This window comes from Medicago sativa, chromosome 8 (assembly GCF_051527215.1).
Source record: "Medicago sativa cultivar Bolivia chromosome 8, Bolivia_mono, whole genome shotgun sequence".
Taxonomy (NCBI): Eukaryota; Viridiplantae; Streptophyta; class Magnoliopsida; order Fabales; family Fabaceae; genus Medicago; species Medicago sativa.
The window spans coordinates 81,920,269-81,937,334 of NC_140756.1; the positions used below are offsets into that span (position 1 = coordinate 81,920,269).

A 17,066-nucleotide genomic window follows, 5' to 3' on the forward strand; every position below is an offset into this window, starting at 1 on the left:
GTAATTAAATGAAATTTTTTATTGATCACTTTAAACAAAAATTGCAAACGGGGTAGCAAATTAATTGATTAACAGTCAAGCACTAAGAGAAAGAAAAAAAATAGTCGAATCACATTCAGATGATGACTACCTAATCAATCAATAAAACACTTAAAAAGTAGTAGTAGTTCAGAAAACAAAGGTCACACCCTAGTTGGAACGAACATTCTCACTTCAAGACCAAAAATCAATTATTTATCATGCTACTCCCTCCTTCTCATTTTAAGGGTCCTATTTCCTATTTTTTATTAATTATTTATCCCTTTTATAATATTTTTATTTATTGTATTTCAATCATCTAACTACTCCACTAAATAAAAGTTCTTAATAAATAAAACACATTTTACCATTGAAATAAAAAAAAAGTTAATAATAATTTTTTTAATAATTGTGTAAAACTCAAAATAGACATCTAATTTGAGACCAAAAAGTATTGTTTTAGAAAGTAATTGTCAATTTGTAGCATAGATTGCAGTGAAGGTTAGTGCAAACAAAATTTCTGTTTTCCCCCTGCCCTACACGGTTTGTGCAGAAGAAACTTTACTTATTCTTGATTTCCCAGTGAGCACGGCATTTGATTGTGAACCAACCACTTGTTACTATTCAGAAATTGAATCCAGATTCCAGGAGTACGACTTGAAGTCAACTATTCCAAAGAAGAATTATTATCTTAGTGCCTTCCTAGACACTTCTGGTTTGACCCAGTTAGTCTATCGGTAAAAGTCATCCTTTTTTGCTTAGAGACCATAGAATATTTATTTTCACTAGCGTCAAAAGGGCATTTTTTTTTTGAAAGGGCGTCAAAAGGGCATTAACATGTCTGTTTTTCTATTTTCATCGATAAAGAGATTACATAAGTTGTAAACCTATTATTTAAAAAATTAAGTTGGTAAAGAAGCAAACAATGGTAAAAGGAAACTTTGCATATTTTTTATATAAATAGGACATCATTTTTTTAAGGGGCACCAAAATTGTTATTTTTACTTATTAGTTAGTATTATACAAATATATTTCTTTTTAACCTGATCAATCTTTTGGGACAAAAAATACAAGAGGGAAGACATTTACATTAGTTTGGGAGGAGGGGAGTAGTAAATAGTAAATGAGGTAGCATTCAATGAAGTATGTTATGTTCTAGTGAGTGAGTTGATCATTAAGAAATAAGAATCATAATTTTCTTTTGGGACGCTTACATTAGTTTCCCAATCCTACTATGGCTTCCACCCTTGCTTTGTTATCAATACTGTTCTCCTTCTTCTTCATGCTATTTACATTAATAGAAGCCACACACAATACAACTGAAAAAACTCAACCCAGTATCATTCCATTGGGGTATTCCCTCTCTCCTAAAGGCGAAAATACTTCATGGCAATCAAGTTCTGGCCATTTCCCACAAGGTAGTGGCTTTGCTGTTGGAATATGGTTGGTTAGTCCATCTGAAAACACAACCACTGTTGTTTGGACTGCTAACCGTGATGCCCCTGACATTAGCAATAACAACTTTGCTTCTTTCTCTCAAAAAAAAAAAAAACTTTTCATGCCTCAAAATAATTACATTTTCAGTGAACAAAATATACAATTTCAGACTCCCTCAAAAAAAAAAAAAATACAATTTCAGATAAACTTTGTTGTCTAAAATACACTTTCAAATTATGTGCGAGCAGTTGAGGTCCTCAATGATGCCCATATAAATTATATACCTCAATAAATTGAGACAGAGACTACGAAATCATAAAGAGGAAAATTAGAAGGGGTTTAAATCTTTTAAAAAAGTGGTAAGCTAAAATCGCACAAACACAATATTTGAAGGGTTAAAAGTGCAATTGAGAGAAATTAACAAGAATAGTACTTAATTCAGCTATACCGTGCAAGACAAGATATTGAGTCAATGACCATAGGTCTATGCTAAAGCAGCGGCGGATCCAGACATTGTATTTTGGTGTGGCAAAAATATTGAAGAATCTATAAATTAAATTATACTAAAAATAATAAATAACATTGTAATTGATTCAATATATTTACAATAAAAATCGTCTATAGACAAAACAACAACTAGAATACAATACAATTAAAGAAAGAAGTTTTTCCGTCATAATTAGTGAAACCCAAAATTCTGAACAGACACAAATTAGAGTAATACAAAATGCAATACAATACAATAACAAAAATTCATTTCAAATCAGGAAGGGAACAAAGCAGTAAAAACAAAACATATCAAGTGTTGTGAGTGTCTTGACATAAAATGGTGACGGAGGCATGAAAAAAATTAGATGGGTTAAAAGTAAAACTATAAGATAAAACCACAAAATTTAAATTGTAATAAACCTTATAAAAAAATTGAACTGAATACCTTTAATTGATTCTCTATGCACCAAAAAGGATTGTATTTATTTTGAAAAAAAAAAGATGCTTTCTTAAACTGCCAGGAACGCAAGTTCACAGCTGGGCAATTAAAAAAATCAAGAGAAATGCAAAAATTTTGATGATGGGAATCGAACCTACAAACAAAACTAACTACTACTATGTACTGTACACTACTATGTACTGTACTTATGTAAAAAGTTCCAGGTTGCTACCACTAGGACACACAAGCGAACTCCTCTAAAGATGCACAATATAGTATTTACTATATATCTTTAAACTATAATAGGATATAGTACCTATTAAAAAATGGGTAATAATCTGGTGTGGCAGGTGCCACACCATGCCTTATGGTGGATCCGCGGAGCACTGAAATTGTAAGTGCCAAACAAATTTCTATTTTTGCCTGCCACACACGGTTTATCACTAGAATCCATTCAACTCTTCAAAAGAAGAATTATGAGTTGATGAATAAGAAATTAAGAATAGGATCATAATTTTCGTTGAGACACCAGAGAAGTAGTTACCAATTCTATGGCTTACAACCCTGTCCTGTTGTTACTGTTCTTCTTCTTCATGCTATTTACTTGTTCATGCCTTGACTTATCACAAACGCGTACTGGGGAGCCTACTCCAGAAGCAACAACTGAAAAACACCCCAGAATCATTGGGTTGGGTTCTTTGCTCTATCCTAAAGGCGAAAATACTTCATGGCCATCACGTTCTGGCCATTTTGCTTTTGGGTTTTACCCACAAGGTAGTGGCTTTGCTGTTGGAATATGGTTGGTTAATCCATCTGAAAACACAACCACTGTTGTTTGGACTGCTAACCGTGATGCTCCATCAGTCTCCTCTAAATCCATGTTGAATTTGACAGAGCAAGGCCTGCTTCTTCAAAATGGAAACAGAGATTCAGCTATGAATATAGACTTGAGAGATGATTCAGATTCAAATTTGGTCTCTAAGGCATCTATGCATGATTCTGGCAACTTTGTGCTTTATGATGAGAATTCTACAGTTATATGGCAAAGCTTTGATTACCCAACTGACACCATATTAGGAGGTCAGCATTTGACTGCTGGTGGTGATCTAATCTCCAGTATATCCAAATCAGACCATTCAAGGGGATGTTTCTATCTCGGCATGCAAAATGATGGAAACCTTGTCGCTTACCCCTTGTACAGCAGATTCAGCGCCCTGGATGCTTACTGGGCTTCAAATCCTTGGGATCTGACATACACACCCGGACAACTAAGTCTTAGCATTCAAGGTTTTCTTTGCCTAAATATGTCCGACGAAGATGATGGTGATAGGCTATGTCTCAACGATATCAATAAGCATAGTAAGAAGTTACACAACAACACAACTTCAATCTACCGTGCAACATTTGATGTAGATGGAAACTTGAGATTGTATGAGCACCAATTTGACTTTGAGAGCAAGAATAGCTCGCGTGTGGTAATCTTGTGGCAAGCACTTAATGATACTTGTCAAGTGAAGGGGTTTTGTGGGCTGAACAGTTATTGCTCCTTCAACATGAGCGGTGATGCTGTATGCAAATGTTATCCTGGTTTCATCCCTTCCAACACTAAAAGCGTGCCTATAGACTGCATACAGACGCATAGCAAAGATGACTGTGAAAGCATTGAAGACCGAACATTGTTGTATAATTTTACTCACTTTGAGAATATGCATTGGGGTGATGTTCCATATTCTGTTATACCCGTGTTGATTGATATGGATACTTGTGAGAAGGCTTGCCGACAAGATTGTGTTTGTGGGGGAGCAATATATACCAACGGCAGCTGCAATAAATATAGGCTTCCACTTATACACGGCAGGTTTCATAATGATTCTTCTTCCACTGTGTCTGTGGCCTTGATAAAGACTCCTTCAAATATTTCCATTATTATTTCACCTCCAACCCCAAACAACACCAACGTGCCTAAGCCTAAGGTTGTTATTGATAACAAGAAAAACCTAATAATGATCCTATCTCTTACTTTGGGTGTCGTTTCATTAATTTGTCTCGTCACTGCGGTGTCCATTTTCTTCACTTACAGACGTCAAGTAAATAGGTATGCAATGTTGTCCGAAAGTGAAAAACTTGGATTTACTGAAGAATGCTCCTTGACCTCATTTTCTTTTGACGAACTTTCAGAATCAACCGGGGGCTTTTCAGACGAGATAGGGAGAGGATCATTTGGTGTTGTTTATAAAGGCTACAATAGGTGACAATAACAGAAGCATTGCTGTGAAAAGACTGGAGGAGAGAATTGTTGATGCAGGGGATAGGGAATTCCGAACGGAAGTTACTGCCATTGCTCGTACTCATCATAGGAATTTGGTTAAGCTTATTGGTTTTTGTATAGAAGGATCCAAGAAGCTCCTTGTTTATGAATTTGTCAGCAAAGGGTCTCTTGCAAATCTTCTCTTTGAAGGGGAAGTGAGACTATCTTGGAAAGAGAGAATGAAACTTGCATTGGACGTGGCTAAAGGAATATTGTATCTACACGAAGAGTGTGAAGTCCGAATCATCCATTGTAATATAAATCCTCGAAATATATTTATGGATGAAGCATGGACTGCAAAAATATCTGATTTTGGATTGGCAAGGCTTTCAAAGAGGGGTCATTCAAGAACTAAAATAGAGGATGATGGCACAAGCAGGTATTTGGCACCTGAATGGCAGAAGGAGGATGCATCAGTATCGGTAAAATCTGACATTTACAGTTTTGGTGTGGTATTATTGGAAATTATTTGCCGCAGAAGAAGTATAGAGATGAATAATATTCACTCGCCCGATGAAATTCTTCTTTCCAGTTGGGCATATCAATGTTTTGAAGCAGGGCAGTTAAACAAGCTTATCAGACATGATGAGAAAGATGTGGACTGGAAGATATTGGAAAGAATGGTGAAAGTCGGGTTGTGGTGTGTGCAAGACCAACAACATCTCCGTCCTACAATGAAGAATGTAATTTTAATGTTGGAAGGTTTGGAAGATATTCCAGTTCCTCCCTCACCAGCTCGCTTGCTTGAATAGTCTTGTAGGGACATTATATATGTGTTGCTTTTGTGATTTTCTTATATATTTGTTCTTCTGCAGTTTCATTTTATCTTCAATTTATCATTCAGGTTTTGTACTATATCAAAAGCTACCTTTCAAATTACAATTAAATGAGTGTTGTTAAATTCCTACAGTTTTAGTAGAGATTTTAAAAATACACTTTGTCAATTCTCTTATTTTTCAAGACTAGTGCATAGTCTCAATGAAACTTCAGTATGATGATTGTTGCAGTAAAGGATACTTCAGTAATTATAAAAAAATTTTGTATATAATTAAGACCTATTAAACTAACTTCATATATGTGAAGCTAGAAATTTTGTTTATAAATATAACCGTTGATGGAGATGAATCGAACCTAAAGATTAATGCAGGATCCATTAACATCTACTTATCGGTAACAGACCCTTGACACAAGTTTTAACATCTACTTGATGGTAGGATCATCCATTAGCAATTTTTTATATTTATCTCCCTCTAAATGGAACTCTTCATTTAATCTGACAAATGAAGATGGTCCTAACTCTTTTTTACCAGATGGAGCCATACTCTCTTTTTTTCCTTCCTCTTTTGTCTTCATTGAAAGATATTTGTTTCCTGATGGATATTGGTTGGCTCAAAGGAAGACTTGCTTGGTCAAGGTCTTGCACTCTTGCTATGCTTATTTTCCACGACTGTTTATTGTGAGGCATTGACTAAGACACATATATGATACTCTTGGTATCATATATGTGTAATTCAGTTTCCTAAAAGGTAGAAAAACGTGCTACATTTTCAAAAATACATTCTTTATATATATAAACTAAGAAACATTGCTTTCACGTGAATAGAGAAAGCATATATTGTTCTTCCTTTCTTCCTTCAATTTTACAAAAAATACTAAGTGCCTGAGTAACTATATCAATATTTTTCTCGTGTCTTGATAGTCTCGGTATGATTATCTCCGGGAAGAACCTCGTTGTATTCAGGGGAATTTTGCAATCTTGTGGATAATTCCTTAGTCAGGTGACATAGTCGCACTCAGGTTTTACTTTATATTTTATTATTTTGCAGGTTAATCATCTTCTGGTCATCTGCAACAACAAACATTTCCTATGGGCCATACTCTCTTTTTTTCTGTTATTTTTTTCCTTTTGTCTTCATTGATAGATATTTCTTTCCTGATGGATATTGGTTGGCTCAAGGGAAGACTTGCTTGGTCAAGGTCTTGCACTCTTGCTATGCTTATTTTCCACGACTGTTTATTGTGAGGCATTGACTAAGACAAGTCGTTTGAATCACATTATGCAAGGCAGTGACATTAGCAATAACAACTTTGCTTCTTTCTCAAAAAAAAAAAAAAAAACTTTGCTTCTGAGATAATAAAAAACCCAATAGTTATGGTCATGGATGCCTCCTATACTGCAACTTTCACCTTCCTTCTGTTCATGTCCTTACCATTATCAAATACTGGAGCTCAAACACAATCACAACTACAACTGCTAGAGCGGATAGCACCGGGTTCCTCACTTTCCCCGGCAGCGGTGATTACAAATCTATGTGGCTTTCTCCTTCTGGCCAATTCGCTTTTGGCTTTTATTCACAAGGCAACAATGGCTTTGCCATTGGAATTTGGTTGGTTGGCATGAATAAGATGAACAGCACAATAGTATGGACTGCAAACCGCGATGACCCTCCAGTAACATCAACTGCAAAGCTACAATTTACCAGGAATGGTACAATAATACTAACAGATCAACAGGGACGACAGAAGCTTATTGTTAATGCTAATACAAGAGCTTCCTCTGCCTCTATGCTTGATTCTGGGAACTTTGTACTATATGACAACAATAATATTTCCAGCATCATATGGCAGAGTTTCGATCACCCGACTGATACTCTATTGGAGAGTCAATCTCTACCTTGTGGAGGCCAACTGTCCTCTAGTTTATCAGAGACCAATCACTCAACCGGAAGGTTTCAACTCAACATGCAGGTTGATGGAAATCTTGTTCTGTACCCAGCATACACAACAAAAACAGATTGGGATGCTTATTGGACCTCTGAAACTAAACTCGATAATGGTGGCAATGTCAAATATCATCTTTACCTCAACAATACAGGCTTACTACAAATTTGGAATAGCAGCAGTGATTCTGGCCGTATTACCACTTTGCTTAATACTGAAAAAGACCAACAGAACACTGGAAATCAGACTATTTATCGTGCAACTCTTGATTTTGATGGGGTTTTTCGGCTGTATGCTTATCATGTTAACAATGGAAGTAACATTATTATGGGAAGTTGGCCAGGAAAGAATCCATGCGATGTAAAGGGGTTTTGTGGCTACAACAGTTTCTGCACATTCGATGACGACAAACCGGTGTGCAATTGTCTCCCGGGTTATAACCTTATTGATGCAAATGAAGATAATCTTGGCTGTGAAAGGAACTATTCAACATCGGAGTGTAGAGGTGACAAAGATGGTGTGGCCTTTTATAACATGGTCCCAATGACCAATCTTGTTTGGAATGACCATCCTTATTTCAAAGATGATGATATGTCATCAGAAGAAGAATGCTTATTTGCTTGTTTGATTGATTGCAATTGTTGGGCTGCAATTTATGAAAAAGGAAGATGCAAGAAACAAGGACTTCCTTTGAGATATGTCAAACGAACACATGAAGCTGACGATTTTACCACAGCTTTCTTAAAGGTTGGAAACAACAGCATCCAAAGCTCAAAGGGGTATGAAAGACCTTTTGCTTATCCAATCAAGACTACAAGTAACAAAGCAATAGTGCATATTATTGTTGTTACATCCTTGTTTAGCATCATGTTGTGTTCAGCAATTATTATATCCATCCATTACATGTACAAGATTCGGGTATTAAAGTATAAAAGGCTAACAGAAACTGTTAACTTTGGAGGGAAGAATGCAGATTTGGCTTTGAGAAGGTTTACATACAATGAGCTGAGAAGAGCAACAAATAATTTCAAGGAAGAGTTGGGTAAGGGTGCTTTTGGAAAAGTTTACAAAGGAGCCTTAAACAAAGGTAAGAGATTGATTGCAGTGAAGAGACTAGAGAAGGTGGTGGAAGAAGGGGAAAGGGAATTTCAAGCAGAAGTGAGATCCATTGGGAAAACCCACCACAGGAACCTAGTTAGGTTGCTGGGTTTTTGTCATGAGGGTTCAAAAAGGCTTTTGGTTTATGAATACATGAGCAACGGATCACTTGAAAAGCTTCTGTTTGGTGATCAAAGACGTCCAGATTGGGACGAGAGAGTAAGAATGGCACTTGACATTGCTAGAGGGATCTCGTATCTCCATGAAGAGTGTGAGACACCAATCATTCATTGTGACATAAAGCCTCAAAACATTTTGATGGATGAGTTTTGGACTTCCAAGATATCTGATTTTGGTCTTGCAAAATTTCTAATGCCGGACCAAACCAGAACTTTCACGGTTGTTAGAGGGACACGAGGCTACATGGCTCCAGAATGGAACATGAACATGCCAATATCACTGAAGGCAGATGTTTATAGCTATGGAATAATGTTGTTTGAAATTTTATGTTGCAGAAGAAACCTAGATGTTAATGTGTCGGAACCTGAGGAGATTCTTCTCTCTGGTTGGGCTTATAAGTGCCTTGTTGCAGGAGAGGTGAATAATCTTGTTCCATGGGAAGTCATTGATGATAATGTCATGGAAAATATGGTTAAAGTGGCACTTTGGTGTATCCAAGATGACTCTTTTCTGAGACCAACGATGAAGGGTGTGGTGTTGATGTTAGAAGGAGTTACTGATATAGCAATTCCTCCTTGTCCAGATTCCAGTTATGCATAAAAGTAACTGTTTGTTTCAGCTGTTCCTCATGTGGCTTTTAAGTTTGTTTATTTGTGTCAAGTAATGTATTTTTGTTTTTCTTTCACTATTTAAGGTTATCTCTGTTGTGTCTAAAATAAGGATGCAGGCCAAAAATGAATGTAGTTATTCCTCATGCCAATTTATGTTACAATTTAGCTGCAAAAAAGCTAATTGGTTTTGTTATGTCAACAGCAAAGAATAAAGGGAAATATCATTGTTAAATCTTATTTTCATTTGACGAAAGGTTTGCCTTGTCTCCAAGTTGTGTTGACATAAAATAAGGCAGCAAACCAAATGTTAATTTTGCTATTCCTCATGTTAATCCATGCTTTGTCTAGCAGATGATGCTTTGTCCAGTAGTCCGTTAGTCCACATATTGTTTTTTTTTTTATTTTTTATTTATTTTCTTGTAGTGTTTGACACTTTAATCAACTTTAATATGCTACTCTATTTACTTTTTTTTTTTGCAATTAGCATCCCGTAATGCAGATGTTACTACTAATAATAAGTTTACTTTGGTAAAAAAAAATTAATATGGACTCTCAAGGAAACAATGCATGTTTTTACTTATCACGTTTTTCCGGCTATATTCAAGATTCTTTTGATACTCTGCATGCCGAGTTATCCGCTATATACCAAGGCCTTACGTTGGCCAAAGAGATGGATATCGTTGAGATCGTTTTCTACTCTGATTTTTACATTGTATCAAACTCATACAAGACTCATCCATGAAGTTCCACGTTTATGCTATTTTAATTCAAGACATAAAGAATTTAATAGTAATATCACAGTTTACCATTCTCTTTGAGATGAGAACCAATGCGTGGATTTTATCGCTAAACTTTGAGCATTATTGGATATAGATCTCCTCTACCATGCAGCCAGAACTTTCTTTTCTAGTGAGTAATTCATGTGCTTATTTTCTTCCTTTTCGTTTTGTTGTTTTAATTAGCCTTGTAACAAGAATAAATTATGATTTTTACTGATCAACTCAATGGCCAAGAACATGTTTTCAATCAAAAGTATCCTACAGAGCAAGCAACGATCAAAGTTGATTATGGAAATAAAGGGACTATGTCAATAATTCTCCTTGAAGGGTTGACTACCTCGTGCATCGCTTCAAGTCATCCCTCCCGGAATATGAATTTCCTCGCATCAATCAAGGAAAAATCAAGAATAAGTAAAGTTCCCTCCATAATTACAGATTCAGCTCTGCCTTAGCCTCTAGCATAGACTCATGCTCGTGAACTCTCTTTTCTTGCACAATAAAGGTGATATTCTTCTTCTCCTAAAAAACTATACTCAGGGATATATATATATATATATATATATATATATATATATATATATATATATATATATATATATATATATATATATATATATATATATGGGTGGGGATATTTTGACTCCAAGAGTAAGTGTAATATCTTACTCCAAATCTTGACCTTTAATTTTAATATTGGTTAATGGCTTAGATTAATTGATATGATAGGCTTTAATTCCATTTTCTATTGTAGTCAACATTTATCACCACAAAATAACAAAACAATAAATGTCTTTTAATTGCATGATTTTTTTTTCTTCTTCCATTGTTTTTTTTTGTTTCACGCTTAAATATTTTTTGAGGGTTAAATTAAAATCCTTTCCTTGAAATAAAAATTTCAAGATTCACTCATTCTATTCTTCAAAAAATTGAATAAGAAAAAAAAATTTGCATATATCTTTTTACGCTAAAAGAATTTTTTTCTTCTCCCATTGATTTTTTTTTCCTTCTCCCTTTACGTTTTTTAATTTTTACGCTAAAAAAATTGCATATTTTTTTTAAAGAAAACAATTGTAAAATTCAAAGAATTGCATATTTATTCTTCTCCTGTTACTATTTTTTATACGACATATTTTTTTTGATTTCTTCATTATAATCCTGATATTTTCTTATGTTTTTTCTAAACACACATTTTTGTACTAATCTGTCACGAAAAAAAAAATGATAGAGGAAGTAACCCTAATCTTTTCTTATATCTAATTCATTTACAATAATTGCATAAAAAAATAAATAAATTTGTGTATTTTCTTGATAAACATTTTTGCCATGAAAGAGTTTTTAAGTTTTGCTCTTAACCCTCAAAAATTCTTTTTAGCGTGAAAAAAAATTAATGGTAGAAGAAAAAAATAAGAAATTAAAAGACATTTATTATTTTGTTATTTTGTGGTGATAAGTGTTGACTGCAATAGAAAATGGAATTAAAGCCTATCATATCAATTAATCTAAGCCATTAACCAATATGGGAATTAAAGGTCAAGATTTGGAGTAAGATATTACACTTACTCTTGGAGTCAAAATATCCCCACCCTATATATATATATATATATATATATATATATATATATATATATATATATATATATATATATATATATATATATATATATATATATATATATATAGGGTTTTGTTACAAGCCACCATTTGGTGGTGTCTTTTAACAAGTCACACCTTAAGGTGTGATTTTCACTTTTTAGTTATAACTTTGCTAAAAGACACCTTCATAAAAGTAAGTTGGTGTCTTTTTCGCAAATGCTCATAGAGTAACTTGATAAAAGACACCTTCATAAAAGGTGTCTTCTATCATAACCCATATATATATATATATATTTTTTTTTTTACCAAAGTTGTGTATTTTTTCAATTAAATTACCAAATAAATATAATTTTCAAAAAATTTGTAAAAAAAAAATAATTTTCAAAACTTTTATTAAATAGGGTAATTTGTACTGGAATCAACAACTTACACTTTTGACCAACACACGTTGGCTCGGTTAGTAAGGAACGGGTCACTTCCTTGCAGAAGGTTGTGTGTTCGATTCCCTGCGCCGATGTGAGGGCGGTGTTGGTGGTTGATGCATGTAAGTACCTCTATAAGTGCCCTTTGGGCCGGAGGCGTGCCACGACCACAGTGGTGACCGGAGCCGAACCCACCTAAACTTTACGTAACAAAAAAAAACAACTTACACTTTTCTCTCAAAAAAAGAAAAACAACTTACACTTTTTTTTATTTAAGCATAATCGTGGATGGCAGCCACGACTTTGTTCTATTTATTTTAAAAATGACGTTTAGTGACGGACAATATCCGTCACCAAAAGTCACCGGTCCGTCAATAAAACGTTAGCTTCGCAAACATATTTAGTAGGAGTTTTATCTATAGGCCATGTTCGTAGATGTAAGTCCAAAATATAACCTCATTCCTACTCTTGAATCTATAAATGTTAACTATCAAACAATTTAGTTAGACTGATATTTTTTCCACTTTATCTATTTCTCGTGCGCCATTTTTTTTTTACAATAATGATAATGAGGCTTTAGATTCTATAATCCGAACACATCCGAACTGTGTTCCGATTATAAAATCCAAAATATGATTATATATAAGCAAGAATCAAAATCTCTTCTATTTCGGCGATTTGCGAATTTCACTTTTAAAACCAACAAAAACACAAAGTATAAATGATAAAACATGTCAGACAAAAAAAAAAATAGAAATACCACCCAAAAATTCTAAAAATCAAATAAAACTAATGCAAATTTTTTCGAATATGAAAATAAAAATAAAAATAAAAAATGGTCTAAACGTTGGAATTTTAGATTTTGAGGGCGGAGTACTTTAAGAAAAGGGATGAATTGGACTCAAGAGGAGGATAGGTGGAGGTGGAATTTAGAGGAGGTTGGGATCTTTTCGGTAAAGTCGGCTTATTTGAAATTGGAGGGTTTGGTGTTGATGGAAGACTTGTGGCAAGAAGACCAAAAAAGAGTGTTTGCTAAGATGTGGAAAAGTCCCACACCGTCAAAAGTAATTGCATTTTCTTGGAAGGTTTTCCTTAATCGGATCCCGACTAGGGATAATTTAGCCTTGAGGAATGTTTTACCGCCGGTTGCTTCTCTTTTGTGTGTCTTGTGCGGAAGGGATAATGAAACTGCGAGACATCTTTTTTTACATTGCAATGTGGGGATGGCCGTGTGGAGGAAGGTGATGGAGTGGTTAGAGTTTGATTTCTTAATGCCGCCAACTCTTTTTATCCATTGGGAGTGTTGGAATGGGGGGAAAGAAATAAAAATGTGAAAAAGGAACTAAGTCTTATTTGGCATACAATACTTTGGGTTTTATGGAAAGTTCGAAATGAAAGAATTTTTAAGGGGACTATTTATGAGGTGGATGAGATGGTGGAGGAAATTAAGGTAGTGTTGTGGAGGTGGACGTTGGAAAGGTTATCGATTTCGGCATGTCTTTTCTATGAATGGTCTTGGAACCCTAAGGATTGCTTGAAACGGTAATTTGATTGTGGCGAGAGGAGGAACATCTTTTGTTATTTTTTTGTTTTCACTTGAACAGATGTCTTTTGGTGTCTTGCGGTTCTGTTGGTGATGCGGTTTTTGGCGAGTGAGGCCTTCGTTTCTGGTGTCTTTCTTGTTGTTTGCGTTTTTGTGGGTAGTTAGATGGCTTGGTGTTGATCCGGGGAGCTGGCTCGGTTGTATATGGCGGCGTGTTTCGCCGGTGTTGATCCTTGGTGTTTACTGCTATGGTTTTTATTTGGTTTGGCGACTGTGAGGTAGGGTTATGCATTTGGGAGCATTTGTTGTCCGCTAATTGTATATGCCTGCCTCATGGTTTTAAGCTTTTAGGTGGTTAGCTTCGTGGGTGTGTGGTTTTTGGCTTTGGTAGTTGGCTTTTTGTGTCATCGTTTTAGGTGCTTGTTGGGGGTGTCCCGTATATTTGCGGTGCCTTTGTATTTTATTTGTCAATCCGCAAGGTTTTTGTGTGCCTTACACTACCTTGACGAGAATAATATTTGCCGATTCAAAAAAAAAAAAAGTCCCTTAGGGGAGTCTTGATCCTTGATTTATTTCGATTTTTTAGAAAAGTTTCGAAGCAATTTGATCAAGTAACCCAAAAACCAGATTTTCGATTGGGACATGGCTAGAACAACCAACAATGACCTAAAACACAAGGATGGAGTTATGATGATTAGTATGGTCTTTAAACTGGTTATCCATGTTACAAACGAGACTCGGTATTTGTCTTGATAGAATTAGGATTATATAATCCGAACTATTTCCCCTACATTCTTGGCACAATAAAGTTGTTTAGGGGGTGTTTGGTTTTTATAATCCGAAAAAGGTAAGGAACACGTCCTATTTTTTGAGTGTTCGGATTATAAAATCCGAATTGATGGAAGACTCATTGCAAATTATATAATCCAAAAATCTCATAGGCATTTTCGTAAAAAAAAATAAAACGTACGAGAAATTGATAGAGTGGAAAAATAATAGTCATTTAAGTTATAGTGACATATTTTGTTTGTCGCTAAAGTTAATTTTTTTCTATAAAACTAAAAAATTGTGGCTGTTTAAAGAAGAAGGGTATGTTGTTGGGGGACAGGTACAACTTACCCCATTTCGGTAAGCAAAAAATTAAAAATTAAAAAAAATGTTGGTAAATTATTTAAAAACTATACTTGTACACTATTTTTTTTAAAGGTTATACCGTATTTTTGTCTTGAAATTGTATACTTGTTTAGTAAAATAACTAGCAATAAACCCGTGCTAAGCACGGGCCCGTGCTCCGCACGGGCTAATTCGAAGTGGGGCGTTATGCATCAAAGCGCATTTCAATGTTATATGAATTGAGAAAATAAGAAGAAAAAGAACTAATGATAAAACCGACGTTAATGATAAAAGACAAATTACTTTGACTTTCCTTAAGATTTTCTTAAATAACACAAGTACCCCTTTTAACTTTTCAAACACATCAATCTCCTCTCATTTATCCATTTCAATATCTTTGTAAATATACGATTTAATTTCAGTCATTTATGTTTGTTTGTATCTGTTTTCTCTTTTCATAATAAAGTTAAATGAAGTTTTTTTATTAGTTTTTTTTTGTATCTGTTTTCTCTTTTCACAATTAAGTTAAATGAGATATTTTTTTTCTCACAATGGAGAAACAATAACGACATTTGTTTTTACCACCAAATTGAATCAAACATCGGCAATTGCGAAGAGATCAAAAGAGAATATAGAAATGAGAAGAATTTTGGTGGATGGACATTATGGTTTGTAACACCCTACTTCTAATAAGCGGTAAAACGCGCGAATATACAAATATATTCTAGAAATAGATGCTACGTCTTCAAACAAAACAACATATATGTATAAATTGTCAAGTCTCATAAACATAGCGAGTGGAACATGTGTATAACCATGTGAATATCATCTCCAAATTTCATGACAAAAATACATCTCTCGGATATAATCAATGTCTCAACTCCAACTACATAATCAAAACAAGATCCAACATGCAAGTACTACCCTAGATCAGAGCCCTAATCTAGACACTTGCATATAAAAAGGAGGAACTCCGCTCCTCGGCAACATCAAGCACACAATCTAAGCACCCCGCACTCCATCTACCCGTCCATACGAAAGGCGAGGTGGTAAACCACTGAGGATTAGCATTACATCATCATAATCCATATAAGATTAAATCAAGAACATTGGAAATGAAAGGTATATTCAAGAACAATTCATACAGATATTCACAAGTACTAACGACACTCATATCATTCAATATCATCATTCCAAGTTCGTATCAACAAGTGTATCATACACGTATCATATATACATAATCATCCCTCCTAGAACACTAACATCACATGATTATTATCCCCCATCACTTACATTTCAAGCTATCACATTATTAACATGGCATAGCAAGTATATCCAACCTCTAAACAAATTATCGGCATAAGTTCATCAATTATCAATCAATGAAGGATTACTCACCTTATTCTTCACTTAACATACTTAACTCAACAAGTATAATTCATCATTTCAGAGTTATAAGCAAGCAATCATCATTATCAAAGAAATCATCACATCTTATGTATATACATATACAATTCTCACCTCATCATTATTATCAAATTAATTACCAACAAATAGGTTCACCAAGTGTATAAGCACAAACAAGTAAGACATGCAATTAGAGCATAATTTGATTAATCACAATCATCAACAAAATTCACTAATGTACATATACACTAATCCACACAATCACAACATTCATCAAAATCCACCAATGCACAAATTCACCAAGTCACATATTCAATTATGACACAACTCATCAATTATTCAAATGCATGCAATGTTCTAGACTCTTCTAGATGCATGCGGTATCAAATCACCTCAAGGTCGTCACCTTTGATGCAACAAAAACATCGTAATCAATTCAATTGGATATAAAATCCGCCACCATCAGTCATGAATGCATGAACATATGACTCAACTCAATGCATATGTTCACACAAACAATAATCACCTCACCATCACCATCATTTTGCATACATGCATTCACCAACAAGATCACCATCAATATTAGCATGTATGAATTCACCACCAACAATCAACATTTAACATGTTCAACAAACAACATAACATAAACATGTTCATCACCATTCAATTAGTATATATGCATCGATAACAATTCACCACCACTTGACATATATACAATCACCAACAACATCCACAATTCAATCAACATATAGTTGTCACATATATACATCATCAATCATCTCCACATAAATCAACATATAGTTGTCACATTTCCACATAATTCCTTACAATCCAAATAAAGGAACAAATACAACATATGATCACAAACATCATATTCATCACTCAACAACCATTCATACATCATCTCA

At 34.5% G+C, this 17,066-nt stretch overlaps 2 pseudogenes across 2 annotated transcripts; both read left to right on the plus strand.

The window, feature by feature from the left end:
- The first annotated feature begins 1,102 nt into the window (after positions 1–1,102).
- On the plus strand, positions 1,103–5,592 carry LOC146902235 (G-type lectin S-receptor-like serine/threonine-protein kinase LECRK3; annotated as a pseudogene). Its single transcript, XR_015021249.1, has 2 exons — positions 1,103–1,391; positions 3,098–5,592. The product of XR_015021249.1 is annotated as a G-type lectin S-receptor-like serine/threonine-protein kinase LECRK3 (transcript).
- Positions 5,593–6,668: 1,076 nt separating this feature from the next.
- Positions 6,669–9,667, plus strand: LOC146902236 (G-type lectin S-receptor-like serine/threonine-protein kinase LECRK1; annotated as a pseudogene). Its single transcript, XR_015022836.1, has one exon. The product of XR_015022836.1 is annotated as a G-type lectin S-receptor-like serine/threonine-protein kinase LECRK1 (transcript).
- Positions 9,668–17,066: the final 7,399 nt, after the last annotated feature.